The sequence below is a fragment of the Chrysemys picta genome, chromosome 6, assembly GCF_011386835.1.
Source record: "Chrysemys picta bellii isolate R12L10 chromosome 6, ASM1138683v2, whole genome shotgun sequence".
In the NCBI taxonomy this organism is placed as follows: Eukaryota; Metazoa; Chordata; order Testudines; family Emydidae; genus Chrysemys; species Chrysemys picta.
This window is the reverse complement of record NC_088796.1, coordinates 128,954,486-128,980,083: the sequence shown is the minus strand read 5'-3', so window position 1 is coordinate 128,980,083 and position 25,598 is coordinate 128,954,486. Positions and strand designations below refer to the sequence as shown.

At 57.0% G+C, this 25,598-nt stretch overlaps 1 long non-coding RNA gene across 1 annotated transcript in view; it reads right to left on the bottom strand.

The window, feature by feature from the left end:
- Window positions 1–25,226, bottom strand: part of LOC135972510 (uncharacterized) — a 32,448-nt gene extending 7,222 nt beyond the window's left edge. The window contains exon 1 of the long non-coding RNA XR_010588974.1: window positions 25,104–25,226. This is a non-coding gene — a long non-coding RNA (uncharacterized LOC135972510). The remainder of the gene's footprint in view (window positions 1–25,103) is intronic.
- Window positions 25,227–25,598: the final 372 nt, after the last annotated feature.

The following is a 25,598-nucleotide window of genomic DNA, read 5'->3' as shown; positions in this document are numbered from 1 at the left end:
AATTGCCAAAAAGCCGGACATGTCCGGGGAAATAGGGAGGCTAGGATCTCCGAATCTGTGTGTGTTGGTCGCCCGCTGTGACATCATCTCGGTGCGACACTCGGCTCCTGCCCAGGGCATGCTGGGGGCTGTAGTGCGGCCGGGCCTCACGCTCCAGGGAGAGCCGGGAGAGGGGAGCGGCCGAGAACTACAACTCCCAGCGGCCCCTGCGACGCGACCAACCTGCCCCGTGAGGCAGCAAGCCGTCGGGGGAGGGGGGGCGCGGGCCCCTGTCCTTTGGGTGGGGGGTGTCTCTGGGCGCCGCTCGGCAGCCATTGCAGGGCTGGGGGGCGCCCTCCGGGGGTTGTGGATGCCAGCCCGTTGCGGGGAGCCGGCACTGTGGGGATTTGCGTCCCCCTGGGGCTGGAGCTGCGCCCCCGGCCCCGGGCACCAGTCACGTAGGGTTACCGATACGTCCGGTTTTTCCGCAATCAAACCCCCGTCCGGGGGGAATTGCCAAAAAGCCGAACATGTCCGGGAAAAATACCGGACGGGCACTTCCTCTCCCGCGGCTCCTCTGCTCCTCCCCGGACTCAGACTTCAGCTCTGTTTAAGAGCCAAGCTGCCCGAGCCAGCGCTACCGGCTTCGGGCAGCCCCCGTGTCTCCGGACCCCGAGCCGCAGGCCGGGCACTTCCCTTCCCGCGCTCCAGCTGCTCTGCTCCGGCGGCGCAGGGTCTGGAGGCAAGGGGGCTGCCCGAAACCGGTAGCGCTGGCTCGGGCAGCTTGGCTCTTAAACAGAGCCAAAGAGTCAGGGGAGGAGCAGAGCAGCTGGAGCCCGGGAGGGAAAGTGCCCGGCCGGGGGCGCAGGGTCCGGAGGCATAGGGGCTGCCCAAAGCCCGAGCGCTACCGGCTTCACGGGTTTGCCGGGCAGCCTCCAGACCCTGCGCCCCCGGCTGGGCTCTTCCCCTCCCGGGCTCCAGCTGTGCTGGGGAAGCGCCGGCCGGGGGCGCAGGGTCTGGCGGCTGCCTGGCAAACCGTGAAGCCGGTAGTGCTTGGGCAGCCTTTTTCGCGTGGCTGGGAGGGAGGAGGGGGAGTTGGGGGGGGGACTTTGGGGGAATGGGCGGAGTAGGGGTGGAGTTGGGGCGGGGCCGGGGGTGGGAAAGGGGCGGGGCCAGGGCCCGTGGAGTGTCCTCTTTTTTTATTTTTTAAATATGGTAACCCTAGGAGAAAGGAACCATGGAACAGCAACGTAACGTCACAGTCCCGTTCCCCACCTGTCCTGTGGGGTCTTCTGGCCTTTAGAGCTACTGGTCAGGGCCTCCCCCAGTCTGCAGGGGGCCACCGGGCCTGCTGGCCTCCTCACAGCCTCTGCTGAGGCTACAGGAGAGAGGCCTCTTCAGTTTGCAGAAAGAAAGAAATCTCTGGGGTGAGCATACAGCAGATGTCTGTTTTCCCAGGGCCAGATGCTGCCACCTTGTCACTGGAAGGGCCCGTGTGACCTCTGACCACAGATGAGGGAGGACGCCCAGCCTGGCTAGACAGATTCCTTCGTGCCATGGCTGGGGACAGAAGCCTGCAGCCAAAGCTCACACTGCAGGAAACAACCTGCAGAGGCCTTTCATCTCCCCAGGGTCAGACGTCACCACTAGGAGAATGTGAGCGCCGGAGCACTGGGGGAGCTGGGCTGAGATAGCATCCCAGGGCACAACCACCTGTGTTAAGTCCATTCGGATTCCACGCTCAGCAAAGATGCAGGGAGCTGTGCGGTCAAGAGAGGCGCTGGTCAGAATTTGCCAGTGGAACTGTTTTTTCATCAGAAATTGCCAGCTTGTCAAAATCCAAACGTTTCGTGGGAAAACGTCGATTTGGACAAACCTTCAGACAGAAAGCAGGCAGGTTTCGCACGGAAAGCTGCTTGGCTCCCTGCCAGCTCGCCCGCCTGCCCACCTGCTTGACAGGCTGATGGGGGGCCTGGGCTTCCAGGCTGCCGAGAGAAGCCCTGGCTCCCAAGATCCCAGGGTCCCCGAAACCCTCTCCTCGCGGGGGTAATGTTCTGGTTACTGCACAGCTCTAGGAGGAGGGGAGGTATCCGATGCCCCACAAGCCACCAATCCTCCCTGCCAAGGTCCCAGTAACTACGACAGCCTGTGAGAACATCCTAACCTTTAGGGCACTTTCCCTGCCAGGTGAAAGGGTGCGAGCTGGACCCCTCCCTGCCACCAGAGTCCAGCATTGCCGAGAAAGCCAAGTGTGGACTAAACTAAGCCCCTGGTTAACCCTTTCCCAGAGGAATCCAGAAGCCACTGATAATTGCAGGCTACGTGGTGACCTCTCTCTCAGGTCAGTCCCCCATCCTGGAATAGGGGTCGGTGAGTCCTGGACGAACGCCGTTCAGCTGGGAACATGCTCCCCCTTCTCGTGCCGAGGACTACCTGAGATGGGTGTAGTGGGCACTCCCTATAAAGGGGACAGTGTGACAGCTGCCTTTCAAATAGGCCCCAGGCATGGGGGGGGCACAGCACCCAATTCCTCTGCCCCCCCAACTTTCTTCGCTGCTTTAACGTACAATCACAACCTGCTCCGCTGACACCTCTGACTCCTGAAAGCCCTAACGCTCCAGGGGAGCAGGCCTTGCCCTGCCCTGCCCTGGCTGCCCCGGGTGTTACCTCGGAGGGAATCGTTCCAGATTCCAATGGGTGGCAGGTCCAGGGAAGAGCCTTATCTGGGGGGAGGCTGTACCAGACCCGCCCGACCCAGGCAGGCTCCCAGGTACTCTCTGCTCAGGGCTGATAAGGCTCCTTAGCAGTTTCTCTCCAAACAAATTCCAGTTCAAGACACCTCAGAGCTCCACAGCAGGGCAGCATCCCCAGAGCGCAGCAGGGCGGGGGTTAGGTAGGGTTACCATACGTCCGGATTTTCCCGGACATGTCCGGCTTTTTGGGCTCCAAATCCCCGTCCGGGGGGAAATCCCAGAAAGCAGGACATGTCTGGGAAAATCGGACATGCGGTGCCGGGCCGGGCCTGGCCGGGGGCTCGGGGGCCTGGCCGGGGGCTCGGGGGCTCGGCCGGCGGTGCCGGGCCGGGGGCTCGGGGGCCTGGCCGGGGGTTCGGGGGCTCGGCCGGCGGTGCCGGGCCGGGCCGGGGGCTCCGGGGCCTGGCCGGGAACTCGGGGGCTCGACCGGCGGTGCCGGGCCGGGGGCTCGGGGGCCTGGTCGGGGGCTCGGCGGCTCGGCTGGCGGTGCCGGGCCGGGGGCTCGGGGGCCTGGCCGGGGGCTCGGCGGCTCGGCCGGCGATGCCGGGCCGGGGGCTCGGGGGACGGGCCGGGGCCGGGCTGGGGACCTGCAGTGCCGGGGGCCGGGGGTGGGCTGCGCCTCCTCCCCCCACTCCCCTCCTTACCTGCTTCAGGCTTCCCGCGACTCAAATGTTTGCGGGAAGCAGGGGAGGGGGCGGAGACTTTGGGGAGGGGGCGGCGTTGGGGCGGGGCGGGGCTGGGGGCGGGGCCGGGGCCCCGTAGAGTGTCCTCCTTTCGGAGGCACTAAATATGGTAACCCTAGGTTAGGGGGAGCAGTCGGTAGCAGTATCTGCCCCTCGTACGGCAGGAGCGAGAAGTGCCAGCCCCTCTGCACAGAGCAGCAGCGTTCAGCCTGAGCCAGACGTGCTGTGGTGATGGGTAAGAGCGTGCTCGGAGAGCCAGAAGGTCTGTGGGGCAGCGCTGGGCCCTTCTGCTCCGCACTAGGGCCGGGTGGGCGTGTTCAGCTGGGATTGGAACCCACCAGCACTTGTGGGTGCGAATGTGGGGCTGGAACGCAACGTGGGGCGCTCCCACCTCGCCCGGGGGCGACTGCGGGGAAGGGCAGAGAGACACCTGGGCTGAGACCCCAGCTCCAGGGAGACAGTCACCCCAGCCCAGCCGGGTTAAATTGCCCAGCTGTGTGACAGCCCCCCCATCCCCGACGGGTTTCCCCCCCGGTATGTCACAGCAGGGTAATGTGGGTATTGAACGGCAGGGGTTGCCAGAGACTGGCTGGGAGAGGCCTTTAGGGATTGAGGAAGCAGCACTAAGGTACATGCCAACCTCCCTACAGAGGAGGGGCCGTGCCCCGCAGGTGTGGGGCAGGGAGCTGGGACACTGCGCGGTGGGTCATTGTCTGGCCCAGGCCCTTCCTAGCAGGAGGCCGAGGCATTTCCTTCAGGTCACCTTCCGCTGCAGCTTGGCCACGGGCCCCCATAGCCACTAGCCCAGCCAGGGATCCCAAGTGGGAATTGTCACGGCTGGCTCCTCCCTGCCGCCAGCAGCTCTTCACTGCCAGGGAATTCCTGAAATCCTGTGTGCCCCTCCCCCACCCACCTCCTGGGGCTGTGAGTGCCCCCCCGGACAGCCCCCCCCGAGCTCTGAGTGCCCCTGGCCAGTCCCTCCCCTCAGCCCCCCCCCACTTCCTGGGGCTCTGACTGCCCTCAGCCAGTCCCCCTCCCAGACCCCGGTGCTGAGTGACCTTGGCCAACCCCCGTCCCTTCAGGAGGAACTCCCAGTACCCACCCAGCCCCCACACCTCAGGGTTCCCCTCCCTGCGGCTCTGTGGCCATACCCCCACCAGGGCCGGCTTTAGGCCAATTCAACCAATTCCCCTGAATCGGGCCCCGGGCCCAAGCCCCGGTACGGTGTACCGGCAAGAGCCGGTGTGCAGTACCAGGGTGGCCCGGCTTCCCCAGGGGGCAATTTAAAGGACCTAGGGCTCCCAGCAGGGGCCGGAGCCCCAGGCCCTTTAAATTGCTACCAGACCCCCACTGCTGGAGCCCTGGGGTAGGGCTGCGGGGCTCTGGGGGCTATTTAAAAAGTACGGAGCTCCCGTTGCCTCTACCGCCCAGGCCCTTTAAATAGCCACTGGAGCCCCGCTGCTTCCCCAGGGCTCCCGCGGCTATTTAAAGGGCCGGGGCGGTAGAAGCAGGGGAGCCCTGGGCCCTTTAAATACCCCCCCGAGCCCTGGGATAGCGGGGGACTCGGGGGCTATTTAAAGCTGCCTCTGCTGCACCCCATCCCCGCACCAGCCCCGCACCCCCTGCCCGCAGCCAGCCCCGTCTCCAGCCAGCCCTGCACCCCCTGTCCGCAGCCAGCCCCTGCTGCACCCCTGCCCTACCTCCAGCCCTGCCCCCCCCCGTTCTGCCCGCACCAGCCCCGCCCCCCTGCCCTGCCTGTAGCCAGCCCTGCACCCCCTGCCCACAGCCAGCCTCTGCCGGACCCCCTGCCCTGTCTCCAGGCAACCCCTGCCGCACCCCCCTGCGGCCCTGCCCAAAAGCCAGCCAACCCCACACACCCCTGTCTCCAGCCAGCCCCGCACCCCTTGCCCTGCCTGCAGCCAGACCCTACTTCCAGTGAGCCCCTGCCCTGCCTCCAGCCAGCCCCATGTCCACTGGTGCCCTGCAGTTCCCAGGGCAGTAACCCTGCACACCTGCTTCAATGAGGGGGGCAGGGAGCAGCTGGGACCCACACATGTGCACACCACTAGCGTGACCAGACAGCAAGTGTGAAAAATCGGGACAGGGGGTGGGGGATAATAAGATCCTATAAGAAAAAGACCCAAAAATCGGGACTGTCCCTATAAAATCAGGACATCTGGTCACCCTAGCACACCCCCAGGGAGTGGCGGGGACCCACACACGTGAAACGGAGCTCATTAATAACCGATCAACAGCATATATGATGCAATGTACATAATATATAATTTTATTATTTATATAGTTATGGAAAGTAAATAATACATGGACGAAATGAAAGGCTTTTTTTTACATTTTTTTTTTGTTAGTCATCCCGCCGGGGCCCCGCCAAAAAGGTTTGAATTGGGCCCCGCCCTTCCTAAAGCCGGCCCTGCTGGACAGAACAGGAGGATTCAGTCAGCAGGGGCTGCCGATCCGTCCCATTCACCAGGGCTGCCATCCTGCGGCTTCAGCATTAGTGGCTGGGGTGACTTGGGGAAAGGTCTCAACCTCCCCACATCCCACTTCACTGCTGCCAGAATCCCTCCTGCCCCCCCGCTACAGTCCCCTCCCTACCCAACCTGGATGGGGCTGGAGGAGAGGGGTCTGAGAACTTGAGCTATGGATTGGAGGTGGAACAGCTGTCAGGGGCACTGAGGGGGAGGTGGCAGGAGCTCCCCGTACAAGGAGGGGGGTTGCCACTGGAGGTCACTAGGAAGGACAAGACTCCATCCTGGGGGTCAGGAGGGGGAACCCATCCCTCCGAGGTGGGCAGGGGCTGGGTGGAAATGCTGCTGGTTCCAGGGGCCGTTAATCCCTCCTGATTCCTCGGAGGCGTCTGAGTCTCAGACAGGTTCTCGTTCCCTTGCAGCAGGAGGACGTCACAGCCAATGTGATGCGCCAGCTCCGTATCATGCGGCACTTGCGCCAGGTGCCCGAGGCGCTGCAGGACCTGTGCCTCTGAGGCCACCAGCAACTCCCGCTCCCTGCTGCAGGTACTGCTCTGGCTCTCTGTAAATGGGGAGCTAGTGGAAGGGGAAATGGAGCCCCCTGGCACTCACAGAAAGCTGATTACAGAATGAGCCCGAACTGAGAGGCACCATATCCGCCCCCCTAAAGAGCCAGACTTCAGTGGTGATACAGCCCAGCTGGGGTAGCAACAGGATTGAGAACGAGGTAGGAAGTTCAGAGCAGCAAGGAAAGCCTGGAGGGGAACTTGAGAAGAGAGGTTGGAAAAGTGCAGCAAAGAGAAAGGTGCAGACCTAGCTGTTGGGTCCAGGGCCCTGAGCTGCTATCAATGTCAGGGTGGGACTGGGTTCCCCTACCGGCCCCAGAGGAGGCGGCGTACACGCACCTGGAGAGGGTTCCCAAGGCCAGCAAGGGGGCTACAGGCTGAGCAAGTGCCCCAGCGATGGCAGAAGGACTTCTGTCTGTGGAAAGACCTCTTTGGACTTTTAGCGTGAGGCAAGCTGGGCCCCAGAAGGGTGGACTAAAGGTGGTGACCTGGCCGGAGTTACCAGGCAGAGAAACTACTGTGGTGCTGGAGCGACCATGGATGGGGGACGCTAGCCCAGCGAGAGGGCTGTGATGCCATGCCTGGCTGCCGGGGGGGCACCTAACGATGAGTAGATTCATTTATGATTGGCATAGTTGGCAGGATTGAGTTACCCCTGTGATCCGTGAGGGAAGTCTTGGTTGCTGAAGGAATCATAGAATATCAGGGTTGGAAGGGACCTCCGGAGGTCATCTAGTCCAACCCCCTGCTCAAAGCAGGACCAATCCCCAGACAGTTTTTTGCCCTGATCCCTAAATGGCCCCCTCAAGGATTGAGCACACAACCCCGGGTTTAGCAGGCCAATGCTCAAACCACTGAGCTATCCCTCCCCCAAGCAGGTGTATCAAGGGACCAAGCTGGTCGCTGGATTTCCCACTTCAGTTCCAGGGACTGGCTAAGCAGCCAAAGCAGATCTAGGGGTTTCTCCAGCAGCTCCTAGAAAACCAACAGACGCAGAAGGAAGTGCAGGTGGAGCTACAGACGCAGCAGCAGCAATACCTGTGAGAGATCCTGCAAAGGGAAATCAACCCAGGGTCTGCTATGCCCATGGACAAAAAGAGCAGAGAACGAGAGCATGCCTGGGCTGTGCTGAGAAGGTTAGCCCAGGGAGAAGGGCATGAGAAAGTGTACAAGCGTGGCCTAATGCCAAGATAGGAGCAAGAGTTCTTTGTTTTGGGGGCAGAGAAGCAGGCCATATCAAAAGACACGGCCTGCTTAGGAAATTGCTGAGTGGCTGAACGAGGGGCCAGGGCCCTAAGAAGTTAGAAAGAAAGGAGAAGGTGTCCTCTGACACAAACCCCCATGAGGCAGGCAAGGTGGAGGTGGCTGGGGTGGCCTTGGACCTTGCAGACCCTCCACCAACACACCCTGTCGGGTGCTGCAGGGAGATGAAGGACGAAATGATTGGCCCAGAGATGAAGCAGACTGGAGGAGGGACAAACACAAGGGTGGAGCAGTCCATGGTGGGTTCTCAGACCCTGACCGAAAAGGTTTTGGCAGATGCAGCGACAGTAGCAAAAAGGCAACAGAAGACGCTAAAGGCTTCAGAAGAGGCTCTGCAAGCAGCTGTTGATGAGACTGAGTGGCTGCAGGAAGAGCGTCGGGATACTGCAGAAGAGAAGGTTTGCCCCGAGCGAGCTGGCAGTGGAGCTGCAGACACTGCGCACAGGCTGTACAAGCGCGCAGCCGGTGACAGCGATGAGATGACGAGGGATGAAGCTTGGAGAAGAATAGAACTTGCCCCCGCGTGGGCCAGGTTCTAAGGAGGAGGGTATATAACGGGGGCTTGGCCTGTGGGCCATAAAGCCTGGAGCTAGGCCAAATGGATTACAGAGTGAGCTCCAGCTGAGGGGAAACCAGGGGAAACCGCAACAAAGGTACAGGAGCAGGCCTAGCTGTTCGGTACAGGGCCTTGGGGCAGACCCTAGAATCCAGGGTAGGACTGGTTCTCCCACGGTCTCTAAGGAAGGGGATGTACAGGGCCATAGAAAGGGCTACCAAGGCCAGCAAGGGCAGGCCGAGCCAAAGTCAGGCTGAGGAAAAGCCCCCAAGGGACAGAGGATCTTGTTTCAGTTAAAGACATTTTTTGACTTTTCGTTTGGGATGAGCGCGACCCAGGAAGGAGTGGGACTAAAAGATGGTCGCCTGGCCGAAGGGCTGAGTTCCCAGCCAAAAACCTGCTGGCGGGCGTGCTAGCCCAAGAAATCTGTGACCCCAGGCCTTGAAGGAAGGGGCACCTATCGGTGAGTGAACTCTGTTACAAGCCTGCTTCCATTGTGGAAACAGCCTGGTATTGGAGAGTGGTGGGGATGGCCTGTGGGCGAGGATGGCTGGAGGGGTCATACAGGAGGGGTAGCAGCGTCCAGTGAGGAGATCAGGGAACGGGTTGTTTGCAGTCCTGCCACTGAGCGGTAACGTGATCCTGGCCAGGTCACTCTCCCACCTCGTGCCTCACTTTCTCTATCTTTGAAATGGGGATCATCCCGACCCACATTAAGAAAGGGTTTGATCCTCGGCTCTTGCTTCCCAAATCCCTGCCCTCCTTGCCCCACACAGGCCTCTGCCCTGTTGCTCAAACTCCCATGCACGTTAGTGCCTGTGTCACCCCCTCAACTGCAAGGTCTCATGTACAGTCCCCTGCCAGCAAACTGAAGCTGCCACTAGATCCAGAATAGGAATCGCAGTTCCTGTGCGCTGCCCTGAATGGAGTCTAGACCCTGGGCATGGGGAAGGCCAACGCTCACATCCAGGTAGATCATCAACCTACTCCTCTGTCCCAAGAGCAGGAAGGCCTCTGGTTCGTGCTCCCTTCGGTAGCTGGAGCTGCTGAGTTGGGAGTGTGGTGGGCAGAGATGGGAACAGGCCATAGGATGAATCAAGTGTCAGGGGGAGACACCCCGTGTGTGGGAGATGATGTTGCCCCTCGGTGGGGAATCCCTTCCTTGCAGACGCTGGGCATTGGGTGCTGGACTCTGCCAGGAAGCCCAGCTCCCATCCCTAGCAGCTTGGCTGTTCCCTACACTGCTGTGCACCAGGCCCTCTGCAGAGAGCTGCTCTGCGCAAGGACTACAGAGCCTGCTGTCATCCTGGCAGGTGTCACCCCAGGTTCCATAATCCTGACCCCTGGTCTCCCTCCGCTGGCAGGCTCTGAGCAAGGCCTGCCCAGAGAACATGGATGACGAGCTCTCGATCCTGCTGACAGCACCCCCCAGCACAGACAAACTCCAGCACATCTTGGAGGTGAGCAGAATGGGGAGGGGCAGCAGGGGTTTTACCTTAGCCCTGGGGACTCCTAGAAAGAAGAGACTGGAGAATCCATGTTTCTATTGGATCCTTCCGAGTATGCATTTGTGATATAAACTCACTGGGTGACCTTGGGGTAACTCACTTCCCCCTTACGGCATCAGTCTTCTCCACTATCAAATCTACACTGGGGAAGAAGGACAGAAGCCCCGACAACCACCTTCACCTCTGGGTGTCTGGTCCTGGGAGCCGAAACCAACTGGACTATCTGCCCCATCTCCTAAACTGCCCTGTCTTTCCCTCCTAGAGCCTGGTCCTTAGTGTTCAGCCTGGCCCCTTCCCAGCTTGTCCCGACCTTTAAAGGACTCTCCAAGCCCCTCCCATGCCTGCTTCCCTTGGGGTCTCTCTCCTGGCTGAGCACAGGCTGCCCTTCTATCTCTCAGCAGGCCTGGGTCCTAGTCACAGGCTGCGTCTTGTCACGTGACCCCCACACTTATTCCCTTCACCCTAGGGAGCTGCATCACCTGGGCCAGGTGCAGTTGAGCTCCAACCCCTTTCCTGGTCATCTCATCCTGGGACAGGTTGAAACTGGAAACCTGTGGGTAACAGTAACTGGTTGCTCCCAAAGGTGCTGAAGACACAATGGAAGAGGAAATCCTTTGGTCTGGATTGAAATTATTCCGACTGAAAGTGAATGAGAGAAAATAGGTCCAGAGTTCTCTTCCTAGCAGCAGAAAATGTAGCGATTGATAGAGGTTCAGGTCAGAAAGGACTATTATGTGCATCTAGTCGCCCCTCCTCTATAACTCAGGGCCTAGAATGTGACCAAGTGGTTCCTTCAGCCAACCATAGGATGGGACTGAGCCAGAGCACGTCTTTTGGAACGACATCCACATGCAGGAGAGCCAGCTGGCTACCAGAAAATCTCTCTTCTGCAGTGACGTGGGGTTAAGGGACGTGGCGGAAAAGACATGGCGGCTGTGACTAAACTTAGAGCAGGGTGGGAAACCGAGACACAGTTGGGACCTGTCTACACTACAGGTCTGTCGTGCGTTTGTAATCTGCTGACCCCCACATGTTGTTCAGAGCCTATGGACAACACAGCTCCTAAAGTGTGTTTGTTCTGTGCTTATCCCCTATGTACCAGCAGGGCTGGACGGCCTTTCTCACTGTGCTGTGGGGAGCAGGTCCTGGGTACTAAGGGTCTGAAGAAGCTCTCAAGGACTAATGTTTTAAAATAATTGTTATCAATGAATTGGGAGAAAACATACAATCACTGCGGATAAGATTGGGGGGTGACAAAATACAGGCAGAGTGGTAATTCCTGATGGCGAGAGGGCAGTGATATACAGCGATCTGGCTCATTCGGCCAGTTGGACCCATTCAAAGAAAACAAGTTTGAGCAGAGCCCAATGCAAGGTCCTATACATAGCCACAAGGCACGCCGGCCACACCTCCAGAATGGGGACGTGTATCCAGGAAAGCAGTGACTCTGAAAAGGATTTAGGGGGCAGAGTGGAGAAGCCACTCAACATGAGCTCCCAGTGTAATGCTGTGGTGAACAGGGCTAAAGCCATCATTAGACGAAGGAGCAGAGCCGTGAGTAGGATAGGGAGGTGACACAGCAGCAGTGAGACTGTTATTGGAATACTGCCTCCAGTGTTGGTGTCCTCCTTTGAAAAAGATGGTCCTAGAAATTGGAGCTGGGGCAGCAAAGAGCCACCAAATGTTCTGAGGGCTGGAGAAAAATGCCTTCTAGTGAGCTATTCAAAGAGCTCAACCTGTTTAGCTTATCAAAAGAAGATTGAAAGGTGACTTCACTGAAGTGTTGAAATGCCTTAATGGAGAGAAAATATTGGGTATTAAAGGGCTCTTTAATCAAGCAGAGAAAGGCAGAGCAAGACCCAATGGCTGGAAGGTGAAAAGAGACAAATTCCTATGACAAATAAGGCACAAATATTCAACAGCGAGGATGATTGACCGCAGGAAGAAGCTACCATGGAAAGTGGTGGATTCTCCATCTCTTGATGTCATTTAATAAAGACTAGATGCCTTTCCGGAATGTATTTGCCCCAAAAGTAGCTATTGTGGTAGACAGGAGGCCTGTGATATGCAGGGGGTCAGATTAGATGCTCTAACGGTCTCTGTTGCCCATAAAGTCTACTCATTTCTGAGAAACCGAGTGTAGCATTGGGAGCAGCCTCTGCTTATTAAACAATCATTTTGTCAGCACCTGCAGGACAATTTGGTTCTTAGGACTAGTGAGCATGGACTTGTCAAGAACTAATCATTCCAGACCAATCCTAGCTCCTTCTTTGGCAGGGTTAGGGGCCTAGTGGAGGTGGGTAAACAGTAGATGTGATCTATCTTGGTATTAATAAGGATTTTGACACAGTCCCATAGGACATTCTCACAAGCAAACAGATGCTGCTTAGCACTGTCAGAGCAGCTTTTGCTGGGGGATTCTCCCAGCACTTTCCAATAGTGGGAAAGTATGAAATCCCCATTTGACTGCTGGGGACAGAGTCTAGAGGGGGCAGCAACTTACCCCAAGTCCCACAGGTCAATAGGAAACCAGCAATGGAACCCAGGAGTCCTGACTCCCAGTTCCCTGCTCCAATCACTCCAGCGGAGCACACTCCCTCTCAAAGCAGGGGGACCGGACATGAGGGCCTGGCTGTAATTGCCAGCTGTGGGCGGGAGTGTGCAGCAGTGGTTAGTGAAGGGGCCTGGAAATAAGGACTGCTGGGTCTATTGGAGAGTGTCACTAGGAGCAGTGCATAAGATGAGGTGTCCTATCATGTTTACTCAGATCAGATTAGGACATAATAGAATGGCTGAAATAGTTTATTTTATTTGTATTGTATTATTTTGCAATTGTTAAGATCAGCATCTACTTAGCTCAGACCGAAGCATCTTATCTAATTTTTGAGATCTAAGTGTCTACTCTTTGATGCAACGAGACAATTTAACACATTGTGACAAAGAATTTTCATTGCCACTTGTTATGATTTCAAGAAACAAACTGGTTTAGTTTGAAAAGGATTTTCGGTCAGAAACGGTTTCAATGAAATTTCCCCACCATATCGATTCCTGGGCTCTATCTCTGCCTTTCGCGGGGGGGGGGGGGGAGGGTTCCTGTCTGTTAGAACAGGAGTCTGATTTGGATAGGGATAGAGACCTCTTCAATGTTTTTAATGAAGCAAATACTAATGGGAATTGTGTGATCATGGGAGACTTTAACTTCCCAGATATAGACTGGAGGACAAGTGCTAGTAATATAATAGGGCTCAGATTTTCCTAGATGTGATAGCTGATGGATTCCTTCACCAAGTAGTTGCTGAACCAACAAGAGGGGATGCCATTTTAGATTTGGTTTTGGTGAGTAGTGAGGATCTCTTAGAAGAAATGGTTGTAGGGGACAGCCTTGGTTTGAGCGATCGTGAGCTAATTCAGTTTAAACTAAATGGAAGGGTAAACAAAAATAGATCTGTGACTAGGGTTTTTTTTTTCAAAACGGCTAACTTTAAAAAATTAAGGAAATTACTTAGGGAAGTGGATTGGACTGAAGGACTTGTGGAACAGATGGATCAGACTGAACAGGTTCCAAACCTCTCGGAGGCTCTTACCTTCTAAACAGGGACGTCAGTTTTCTAGTAAAATCAGGAAAAAGAAAAGAGAAAACTCAAAAGAGGTTCCTCCTGGTGCTCACGTACGTGACCCCTAATACTCTCTCAGTCCTCAAAGAGAGACCTCGAGAAGGAGACTTGCTGAAGGAAAGCTACAGGGGACTCAGAGGTTTCCCTGGCCCTGAGCCCGTCCTGCCTGGCTGATGTCAGCATCTCTCTGTGAGGTCACCACCTGCCCAGCACCTTTGACCAATAGCCTGAGGTCCTGCAAAAGGCCTTTGTGATGTCACTGTCACACCCACCCCTCCCCTGCGGTGCTAATGTCCTGCCGCAGGCCAGACCCTTTGGAGGTTTGAGCTACTCTCTGTGGATCACCCCGCTCAATGAGTGTTCATTCTAGGAAGCAAGCCGGCTAGACAGTAAAACAGCAGAGGCTGCTCCCAATGCTACACTCGGTTTCTCAGAAATGAGTAGACTTTATGGGCAGAAGAGACAGTTAGAGCATCTAATCTGACCCCCTGCATATCACAGGCCTTTCTGCACCATATGGGGAGCTCTGCCTGGGCGCAGGGGGAATGGGATGGGGGTAGATCAAGGAAAGAGGGGAGGGGAATGGGTGTGAGGGAAAGAGCTCCTGTCCCAGATGAAGGAATTTGGGGGCAGAGGAATGGACCCTGCTCCACAGAGAGGGGAGAGGGTTTCTGTGAGTGCCAGGAGGCTCCATTTCCCCTTCCACTAGCTCCCCATTTACAGAGAGCCAGAGCAGTACCTGCAGCAGAGAGCGGGAATTGCTGGTGGCCTCAGAGGCACAGGCCCTGCAGCGCCTCGGGCACCTGGCGCAAGTGCCGCATGATACGGAGCTGGCGCATCACATTGGCCGTGACGTCCTCCTGCTGTAAGGGAACGAGAACCTGTCTGAGACTCAGACGCCTCCGAGGAATCAGGGGGGATTAACGGTCCCTGGAACCAGCAGCATTTCCACCCAGCCCCTGCCCACCTCTGAGGGATGGATTTCCCCTCCTGACCCCCAGGATGGAGTCTTGTTGTCCTTCCTAGTGACCTCCAGTGGCAACCCCCCTCCTTGTACGGGGAGCTCCTGCCACTTCCCCCTCAGTGCCTCTGACAGCTGTTCCACCTCCAATCCACAGCTCAAGTTCTCAGACCCCTCTCCTCCAGCCCCACCCAGGTTGGGTAAGGAGGGGACTGTAGCGGGGGGGCAGGAGGGATTCTGGCAGCAGTGAAGTGGGATGTGGGGAGGTTGAGACCTTTCCCCAAGTCACCCCAGCCACTAATGCTGAAGCCGCAGGATGGCAGCCCTAGTGAATGGGACGGATCGGCAGCCCCTGCTGACTACGGTTACCATACGTCCCGTTTTTCCCGGACATGTCCTGCTTTTCGGCAATCAAACCGCCGTCCGGGGGGAATTGCCGAAAAGCCAAACATGTCTGGAAACTGCCGGCCGGGCACTTCCCCTCCCGCGGCTGCTCTGCTCCGCTCCTCCCCTCTCAGACTTTAAGAGCCGAGCTGCCCGAGCCAGCGCTACTGGCTTCGGGCAGCCCCCCACTGCCTCCGGACCCCGAGCCATGGGCCAGGCACTTCCCTTCCCGGGCTCCAGCTGAGCTGTTCCGCTCCTCCCCTCTCAGACTTTAAGAGCCGAGCTGCCCGAGCACTACCGGCTTCGGGCAGCCCCCGTGCCTCCGGACCCTGCGCCGCCGAAGCCTGGGAGGGGAAGTGCCCGGCTGGGGGCGCAGGGTCCGGAGGCATAGGGGCTGCCCAAAGCCCGAGTGCTACCGGCTGGGCGCTTCCCCTCCCAGGCTCCAGCTGCGCTGGGGAAGCGCCGGCCGGGGGTGCAGGGTCTGGGGGCTGCCCGGCAAACCGTGAAGCCGGTAGCGCTGGGGCAGCCCTTTCCCCATGGCTGCGAGTGGGAGGGAGGAGGGGGCGGAGGGAGGGCGGGGCTAGGGGTGGGGAAATCGGCGGGGCCAGGGCCCGTGGAGAGTCCTCTTCTTTTATTTATTAGACATGGTAACCCTACTGCTGACTGAATCCTCCTGTTCTCTCCAGAACGGGTCCAGCCTTGCCAGCAGCAGGACAACCGTCCCCTGCCCATGTGCCTCAGCCCTGCCTGGTCAGACGCCATCACCCGTCAGTCCTTGGCCTCCCAGGCTGCCAGTGATGGGAGCAACTCTGGGTGGTGGCTCGGGTGACACAGACACCAGACCACTAGGAATTGGGAGCGGCCCTGTGGGACAGGAGAGTCTCGCAGAGGGCACTTGGGGGACTCTCCTGCCCTTCCCAAGAGCGATAGCACCCTGTCCTAAGAACATAAGTCTGGGATGAGGCAAAGCTTGTCATTAATTAGCCTGGCTAAAGAGCTGGGTGGAGCTGCTCCGGGGACAAGCTGGTTCGCTCCTGCTCATGGAGGTGAATTCATCTCCCTTCCCAGGAGCACCTGCTCTCCCTTTCATTCCCCACCAGGCTCCTTGTGCCAGGCCAGCGAATGGCCACAGGATGGGAATGAGGCCTGGGCCCCGCCCCAATCTCCTGAGTCTAATGCAGCTGCTCACCTTGTCCCCCATCAGCTGCTGGGTTTCCCCCAGGAGGGAGTAGGTGACAGGGAGAGAGACACACACACATTTGTCCTTCTGGTTGCAGGGCTTGTGTCCTTCCAATCCCATTGGTGGCTGCACAGTGGGCAGAGTCCTCGCTGCGTGCCCGGCCCAACAGAATTGCAGGGTGTGGTGTGGAACACAGAAAGAGATAGAGAGACTCATCCTCCAGCCGGGGTCAGTCTGAGAGAAATTGGCTGAGGTCCCAGTCTCACTCTTCTAGCGGGTGCCATTTCCCAGCTGGGTTCCTTACCCCTCTGGTGCAGCAGCAGCTGGTAGAGCCGGTAAACCCCCTCCCTGGCCTGCCGGCTGATGTCCTTGGCTGGGTCACTGACGGACAGAGCTCGCTGTGCCATGTGGTGACCCATCCTGGGGAATTCCGCTGAGTTCTAATGGACGGGAGAGGGAGAGGGGACTCCATCAGCATTTTCCTGTCAGCTCCCAGTCCCCCCCGGGCCAGGACTCTCCTTCCCCTCAGCCCCTCTGCAGGAGATGCTAGAGGATAGGAGCTAGAGCCAGACACTTAATTTCCTCTGCCCCCAAGGAAGCCTGGAGCACAGGGCTGTGGGCTGGGCCCTCCACGAGGACTTGCTTCCCCAGCTGTTCCAGGATGACAGGGAGGCATGAACCTGGAGCACAGTCCCCTTAAAAGCCCAGAGTCACTACTTAACTAGGACAAGAAGAACTTGACTCAAGCCAGGCTCACTCTCTGCTCTGACTCTGCCTCCCCAAGAGGAACACTCCTAACCCACAGCCCCTGCAGCAGCAGATCCTACAGCCAGTCAGAGCCAGATCACCTACCCCTGGAGTCAGGAAGCTGGGGTCAGAGGTCACTTACGTCAAACTCAGGGAGGGTGATGGTGAATCTGAGCAGGGCCGTGCTGCTCTTAACAGCCCTGGCTCTCTCTCGCGGCACCGTGGACATGATCCGGTAGTTAATGTGCTGTGGGGAAAGGAGGCATTGCACTGACTGCCCTGACCAAGGATGCCCACTGGGGGCCCGGCTAGAAGGACAGACTGGAAAATGGATCTAAGAGTGAAGGTAAAATTGCCCCCACCCCTCTCATCGGGCTCACCTCCAAGATGTACTGGAGCCTGTCGGTGTCTGGGGACTCTGCCAGCAGGTTCCCCAGCATGGCGTCCAGGAGGTCTGGCAAGACCCTAGGCAGATCCTAAAAGCAAGGGAGAGCCATGGGTCAGAGTTAGGGAAACTGGGGCTACACCCGCCACAGGATGGGAAGTAGGGTCTCTGGGAAGCACTGGTGAGACCCCCAAACACATATCCTGGCCTCTCTCATTCACATCCCACTGCAGGCAATTAGCCAGGATTCATGGCAGGATGACAGCTGGCTCTTCAATCCATGACTTTAGCATGATCTACCTGCACTTGGGTGGTGTCCTTCGCCATGCCCAGGGTGAAGACGGCGTGCAGGGCAGCTCGGAGGAGGTGGGTCTCCAGCTCTGGCTCCAGGGCAGGTGTCATGGTGCTGGCAAGAGAGAGGAGCCGGTATTAGACTGTGCAGTGCGGGGATGGGACTGGCACCAACACGCAGGTGAAACTGCAGCGAAATAGGCACAGGCTGGCGAGAATGGAAACTGAGGCACCGAGCCAGGGAATGACAAGGCCAAGGTTTCTCAGACAGACAGTGGCAGGGCAGGAATAGCCCCTGTTCCCTGGACCCTGCTGCCCCTCCTGTATCTGATCCTGGGAGTGAGCCTCTCCCCAAAGCCGTTGCAATGTTACTGGAGTGAAAAGAACAGCCCAGCCAGGAGAGAGTGACCCTTCCCCCCACCTCTGCCAGAGGAGCCACCCTTGGGCGGTGACCTGGGAGTGGGAGGGGCAGTGACTCCCAGCCCTGGGCCTGAGCAGCACTGGGGTTAGGGGAACCGGGCCGGAGGGTCTCGGTACCTGAGGTTGCCCACAGCAATCAGGGAGTTAGCGAGGACGGCGCCGGGTGGAGAGTTATCAGGCAGCTCCTCAATGAGCTCCTGTGAGACCCAACGGAGACAAAGGAGCGTGTGAGATTCGGGCAACACTGACACTTCCCAGTGAGGAGATTACACAGCCAGGGCCCCACACAGACAGCAGGATCCCCCCACCTACCCCCCGCTCCACCGATTCCTGCCCAATAGTGACCACTCTCCGAATTTCTCCCGTCTCTTCTCCCCAGTCTTCAGCCCCAGCAATCCCTGCCCTCTGCTGCCCCTCCAGCACCAACAATCCCCCATCCATTGGCCTGGGGAGACCCCTGCCCCTCCCATGTCTCTGTCTTTCCTCCAGCTGCTGGGCACCGTGTCTCGCTCACCACAATCCTCTCCGCCACAGCCGCCTTGCAGCAGTGCGGCTCCACTGTGTCCTGCCCTCTCTGCTGTGCAGCGAGACGCGGGGTGGATGGCGTGCAGGAACATGAGCTGCTGGGCCTCCTCCTGCACCCACCAGGAGGGGGTTAGGGGAGAGAGAGCCAGTTAGCCAGGGACCTCCCTGCCCCCACACAGCAGCTGCAGGACTCAGGCCTGAATGGGGGATAGTGGGGACCCGCCCATTGTCCAAATCACCCACCACTCCACCACAAGCAGGGTCAGGAACTGGGACAGTGCCTGTGGGGGAAGGAGACCCGGCTGGTGTGTGACAGACACCCCCACCTCTGGGGTCCCAGATCATGGAGGAGAAAGGTCCCCATTAGGGCTGGTGGATCATCAGGGACAAGGCCCTCTGCAGGGGGTCAGGTGCTGGGAAGGGGCAGGACAGTCTCGGTTCCAGCACAGCTGGGGTACGTTTGTACCTTTTCTCCGCCTTGGAGCTGCTCTCGGCTGTTATTGAGAGCAGCCTCCTCTGTGGCCACGTCCACCCATTCCTCCTCCTCGTCCCCTGAGTCCCTGGCAGTCCCTGCACCTGGGAGAGAAGGGGACAGGGTGACGCCTACTGCCACTCGGGGGAATGACAGGGGCACGGTGGGGCAATGTGTCCCCTTCCCATGACCGGGACCCAGGGCAGATCGGGCCCCACACTACCCCCTCTCAGTGATGCCTTCAGCCCCCAACTCCTTCAGGAGCCCATAGCAAAGAGACCCATCCAGACTGTCTTGGACTCCCTGAGAGGTGCCTCCCCCCAACTGGAGCACCAAGGACCAAAGTGGCAGCATCTAGTGTCAGTGGGGTTCATGTGGCTCAGGCCAGACCCCTGGGCTGGGGACCCGCCCCCATAGCACTGATCGAGGGCCTGGGCCCAGGGTGTTCACAGCCCCGCCCTCACCTCTCCCTGAGCCCAGCCTGACTCCTCACCTGGAACAAAGCTGCGGCGTCCATCGGCCTCGCTGCTGCCCGAGTCCCAGGCACTGCTGCTGTCCCATGGGGAGCGGGCCGAGCTGCTGGTGGTGGGACAGGGATCCTCCACCTCCTGCCCTGGGGAGGCTGGAAGGTCCTCAGTGACCGGGCAGGGCGATGCCTCCTGCTGGGAATCAGGGCTGGGCTCCTGGGGCCGGTGCTTCCCACACAACATGCCCCAGAGTCACCCAGTCCGGCTCCCCTCCTGCTCTGGGTCCTGCCTGCCCAGCCGCATCCGGGCCCAGCTCCATTTCGACCTGGCCTCTCCCACCTCGGCGCCTGCGCTGGGAGCGGGTTTTCTCCGCCAGAAGGCTGGGCACTTCCACCTCCTGGCCTGGCCAGGAGCTCCTTCCCCGCCAGTGGGGATGGAGGAGCCGTTCTGCTCCGGGGGAAGATGGCAGCTGCTTCCCTCAGGCTCTGGGGCCACCTGCAGAGCCTTCTTCCTGAACCTTCTCAGGAGCCTGGCCATCCTGGAACCGAGCGGGGAGCGGGCGTGAGTCTGGGGTCAAGGCAGCCTCTCACTAACCAGCCTGTTTGGTCCCTCCCCATCCCTGCCCCAGCCAGAGCAGCTCCTCCTCCCCCCACAGGGGTGCATGTAATGCAATCTACACGCACTGGCAGGAGTTCATTGCATGATCTGCTCCCAGTGTTCCCCCTCGTCATCCCTGGGGCTGCAATGCCCGGGGAGTCTCCTCCTTTTCCATCACTGGGTTCAGTCACTTTGGACAAGCAGCTCCCTCCTGCAGTGCAAACCCACACTCCCCCCCAGGCTAGAAAAGGAACAGAACCCAGGAGTCCGGACTTCTCCTGCGAAACCATTCCCCACGTCAAAGTCCCGAGGCAGAGCAAGGCCAGGACCCCTGCCTTTCCCATTGATTTCCATGCTCAGCAGCTCACAGGGTCTGGCCCAGCTCAGAGACGCTCAGCCTGGGGAACGGTCTCCCACAAGGGAAGGGCTGGGAGCCCCATTGCTGGGACCTTTCCAAACACACTGGAGACGGCTCTGGAGAAGCCCCTCCCCGGTCTGAGAGCGAGGGGCTCCTGGGGGCGGTTTGCAAATCCAATCTCCTTTGGGAGAGATTCTTTCCCCCTCTTTCTGCCTCTCCCCAGACAGACAGGGGACGCCAACGGGGAACCCTAATGCCACTCACTTGCTCTGCTGACGGAGCGATGGATGGAGGATGTTCAGTGTCATCCCTCGCCCTTCTCCTCACTCCCCAAAGCCAAGGCAGGCTGGAGAGGGTGGTGGTGACCTGAGGAGTTACCCTGCCCAGCCAGCAGGCAATGTGATAGCACTGGGCGATCGACTGGCTGTGAAAACAAGAGTCTGTCTTATTGCCAAGGGACAAACTCGGCCAGCAGCCGGGGGTGCAGAACACTGGCCTAGTGCGGGGGTGACAGCGCCTCCGGGATCCTGACATCCCGGCACTTTACACACCTTCCTGGAGCCTCCCAACCCCCCTGGTCTGTAGGGGCTGCGACCCCAACCCCACTGATGAGAACCAGGCCTGGGGCGGGGAAGCTACTGGCTCAGGGTCACACCAAGTGTCAGAGCCAGGGATGGGACCCAGCAGTCCTTATTTCCAGGCCCCTTCACTAACCACTGCTGCACACTCCCTCCCACAGCTGGCAATTACAACCAGGCCCTCAGGTCCGGTCCCCCTGCTTTGAGAGGGAGTGTGCTCCGCTGGAGTGATTGGAGCAGGGAACTGGGAGTCAGGACTCCTGGGTTCCATTGCTGGTTTCCTATTGACCTGTGGGACTTTGGGTAAGTTGCTCCCCGCTCTAGGCTCTGTCCCCAGCAGTCAAATGGGGATTTCATACTTTCCCACTATTGGAAAGTGCTGGGAGAATCCCCCAGCAAAAGCTGCTCTGACAGTGCTAAGCAGCATCTGACCATTAGAGATCGGAGCGCACTGCCCAGGAGAAGGAGTGTTTGGTTCTGGGCTGTTGGAATATGGGCTTGCAACCATCTGTGCACACATATTATGCTAATTGCATCTAGACCACATCTCCCTAGTTTGTTTGTGAGAATGTCCTTATTAACACCAAGATGGATCACATCTACTGTTTACCCACCTCCACTAGGCCCGTAACCCTGACAAAGAAGGAGCTAGGATTGGTTTGGAATGATTTGTTCTTGACAAGTCCATGCTCACTAGTCCTAAGAACCAAATTGTCCTGTAGGTGCTGACAAACTGATTGTTTAATAAGGAGTTCCAGTATCTTTCCAGGTATGTTAATGGATGGGAAGACGTTCTTTTTCAGGGATCTCTGACGAGAACTGGGGCACAGCACTTAGTTTGTTGAGGCCATAAAATGGAGACAGGCACCTCTTCTCTCCTCCCAGCACCCCAGATACCTAAAAGGGTGGGACTCACATCCCTCAATGGGCTTAAAAAAGACAATGGTTACAATGTGGCCCCGACCATTTCTGGTTTCTGCAGACTAGATGTTTTAGCAAAGTTTAGAATTCCTTGGTGCTCAACACCGTGAAACTCCCCTTTCTCCTTCACAAAGGGCTTTAACACCCCTTATCTCACCCAGGCTCTCGACTGCCCAAAGTTGGAGAATTGTCCCTGTTCCCACTGCAGAGCACCCCCCACGCCACACACACAGAGTCCTCCTGGTGGTGGGAGGGGAACAGAGGAAAGGACAGAAGACGTAAGAGATGAAGAGAAAGGAGGGAGGGATGGAGGAAAAGGTAAAAGAAAAAGGACAAACCCTAATGTCCCTAGTGATTCTAAGGGACAAAATCCCAGGTGAGGAATAAAATTCGACCACCTTAAGCAAGTGTTTTCCATGCCTAGAATTCAGGTGGCGCCAGATGCATCAGACTGAACAGGTTCCAAACCTCTCGGAGGCTCTTACCTTCTAAACAGGGATGTCTGTTTTCTAGTAAAATCAGGAAAAAGAAAAGAGAAAACTCAAAAGAGGTTCCTCCTGGCGCTCATGTACATGAACCTAAATACTCTCTCAGTCCTCAAAGAGAGACCTCGAGAAGGAGACTTGCTGAAGCAAAGCCACAGGGGACTCTGAGGTTTCCCTGGCCCTGCGCCCCTGTCCTGCCTGGCTGATGTCAGCATCTCTCTGTGAGGTCACCACCTCCCCAGCACCTTTGACCAATAGGCTGAGGTCCTTCAAAAGGCCTTTGTGATGTCACTGCCACACCCACTCCTCCCCTGCAGTGTTAATGTCCTGCCACAGGGCAGACACTTTGGAGGTTTGAGCTCCACAAAGAGGAGACACTTAAATCTCAAAAATTAGATAAGAAGTTTCAGTCTGAGCTAAGTAGTTGCTGCTTTTAACAATTGCAACATAATAAAATACAAATAAAATAGACTATTTCAGCCATTCTATTATGTCCTAATCTGCTCTGAGTAAACATGATAGGACTCCTCATCTTATGCACTGCTCCTAGTGACACTCTCCAATAGATCCCCAACCTCCACCTGCCGGGAGGTAGGTAGGGGCGGATTGTTATCCCTACTCGAAAGAGGGAGAAGCTGAGGCTGAGAAAGGAGAATTGACTTGTCTTAGGTCACACAGCCAGTCCGTGGCAAAGTTGGGAATAGGACCCAAGAGCCCTGATTTTCAAACTAACCATCGGATCTTGAATTTCAGACATTGAATGACCTGAATAAAGTGCTCTCAAGTGAGTTCCAGACCAGCAAGAGTTCATAGTAATTATTCAGCAAGTATTTTAGGAGAACTGGAATGTTAGAGAAAATAATGAACTGCAGAGACGCAGCAAAATTTGTCAAACATATGACTGGTTATGACTATTTACTTGGTCTTAAAAGAAAACAACAGGGACCTGAGTCTCCTCCCTGTCAATAACCCCCTGCTCAGCCAATCAGGGTAGAGACCGAGGGGCGGGAGGATGAGGGTTCTCACCAGAGAGCCCAAAGGATGGCCCAGGTCACCGCTGGGGATCACTGTCTGAGCACTGTTTCAGCCCCACATTTTTCGGTGGACCTCCCACAATGGGAGTTGTAGAGCACCCCCCACGACACACACACACCCCTCCTGGTGGTGGAAGGGGAACCGGGGAAGGACAAAAGAAGTAAGAGATGAAGAGAAAGGAGGGAGGGATGGAGGAAAAGGTAAAAGAAAAAGGACAAACCCTAATGTCCCCAGAGATTCTAAGGGACAAAATCCCAGGTGGGGAATAAAATTTGGCCACCTTAAGCTAGTGTTTTCCATGCCTAAAATTCAGCTGGCGCCAGATGCAGCAGACTGAACAGGTTCCAAACCTCTCGGAGGCTCTTACCTTCTAAACAGAGACGTCAGTTTTCTAGTGAAATCAGGAAAAAGAAAGGAGAAAACTCAAAAGAGGTTCCTCCTGGTTGTCACATACATGAACCCAAATACTCTCTCAGACCTCAAAGAGAGACCTCGAGAAGGAGACTTGCTGAAGCAAAGCCACAGGGGACTCTGAGGTTTCCCTGGCCCTGCGCCCCTGTCCTGCCTGGCTGATGTCAGCATCCCTCTGTGAGGTCACCACCTCCCCTGCACCTTTGGCCAATAGGCTGAGGTTCTGCAAAAGGCCTTTGTGATGTCACTGCCACACCCACCCCTCCCCTGCAGTGCTAATGTCCTGCCACAGGGCAGACCCTTTGGAGGTTTGAGCTACTCTCTGTGGATCACCCCACTCAATGAGTGTTCATTCTAGGAAGCAAGCCGGCTAGACAGTAAAACATCACAAGCTGCTCCCAATGCTACACTCGGTTTCTCAGAAATGAGTAGACTTTATGGCCAGAAGAGACAGTTAGAGCATCTAATCTGACCCCCTGCATATCAAAGGCCTCCTGTCTACCACAATAGCTACTTTTGGGGCAAACACATTCCGGAAAGGCATCTAGTCTTTATTAATGACATCAAGAGATGGAGAATCCACCACTTTCCTTGGTAGCTTCTTCCTGTGTTCAATCATCCTCGCTGTTGAATATTTGTGCCTTATTTGTCATAGGAATTTGTCTCTTTTCACCTTCCAGCCATTGGGTCTTGTTCTGCCCTTCTCTGCTAGACTAGAGAGCCCTTTAATACCCAGTATTTTCTCTCCATTAAGGCACTTCAACACTTTAATGAAGTCCCCTTCAATCTTCTTTTGATAAGCTAAACAGGTTGAGCTCTTTCAATAGCTCACTAGAAGGCATTTTTCTCCAGCCCTCAGAACATTTGGTGGCTCTTTGCTGCCCCAGCTCCAATTTCTAGGACGATCTTTTTCAAAGGAGGACACCAACACTGGAGGCAGTCTTCCAATAGCAGTCTCACTGCTGCTGTGTCACCTCCCTATCCTACTCACGGCTCTGCTCCTACGTCTAATGATGGCTTTAGCCCTGTTCACCACAGCATCACACTGGGAGCTCATGTTGAGTGGCTTCTCCACTCTGCCCCCTAAATCCTTTTCAGAGTCACTGCTTTCCTGGATACACGTCCCCATTCTGGAGGTGTGGCCGGTGTGCCCTGTTGCCACGCGTAGGACCTTGCATTGGGCTCTGGTCAAACTTGTTTTCTTTGAATGGATCCAGTTGGCCGAATGAGCCAGATCGCTCTGTATCACTGCCCTCTCGCCATCAGGAATTACCACTCTGCCTGTATTTTGTCACCCCCCAATCTTATCCGCAGTGATTGTATGTTTTCTCCCAATTCATTGATAACAATTATTTTAAAAAATTAGTCCTTGAGAGCTTCTTCAGACCCTTAGTACCCAGGACCTGCTCCCCACAGCACAGTGAGAAATGCTGTCCAGCCCTGCTGGTACATAGGGGATAAGCACAGAACAAACGTACCTTTAGGAGCTGTGTTGTCCATAGGCTCTGAACAACATGTGGGGGTCAGCAGATTACAAACGCACGACAGACCTGTAGTGTAGACAGGTCCCAACTGTGTCTCTGTTTCCCACCCTGTAAAATGGGGAGAACAAACAAAACCTTGATTAGCTCCATTTGATAGCTGGAGAAACTGAGGCACCCAGCGGTGCAGAGACTCGCTCATGGTCCCAAAGCCAGGAATAGAAAACAGCAGATCTGATAGCCAGGCCTGGGACCTAACCCTGGTTTTCCTGGCCTTGCTGCTCTAAGTTTAGTCACAGCTTCCATGTCTTTTCCCCCGTGTCCCTTAACCCCACGTCACTGCAGAAGAGAGATTTTCTGGTAGCCAACTGGCTCTCCTGCATGTGGATGTCGTTCCAAAAGACATGCTCTGGCTCAGTCCCATGCTATGGTTGGCTGAAGGAACCACTTGGTCACATTCTAGCCCTGAGTTATACAGGAGGGGCGACTAGA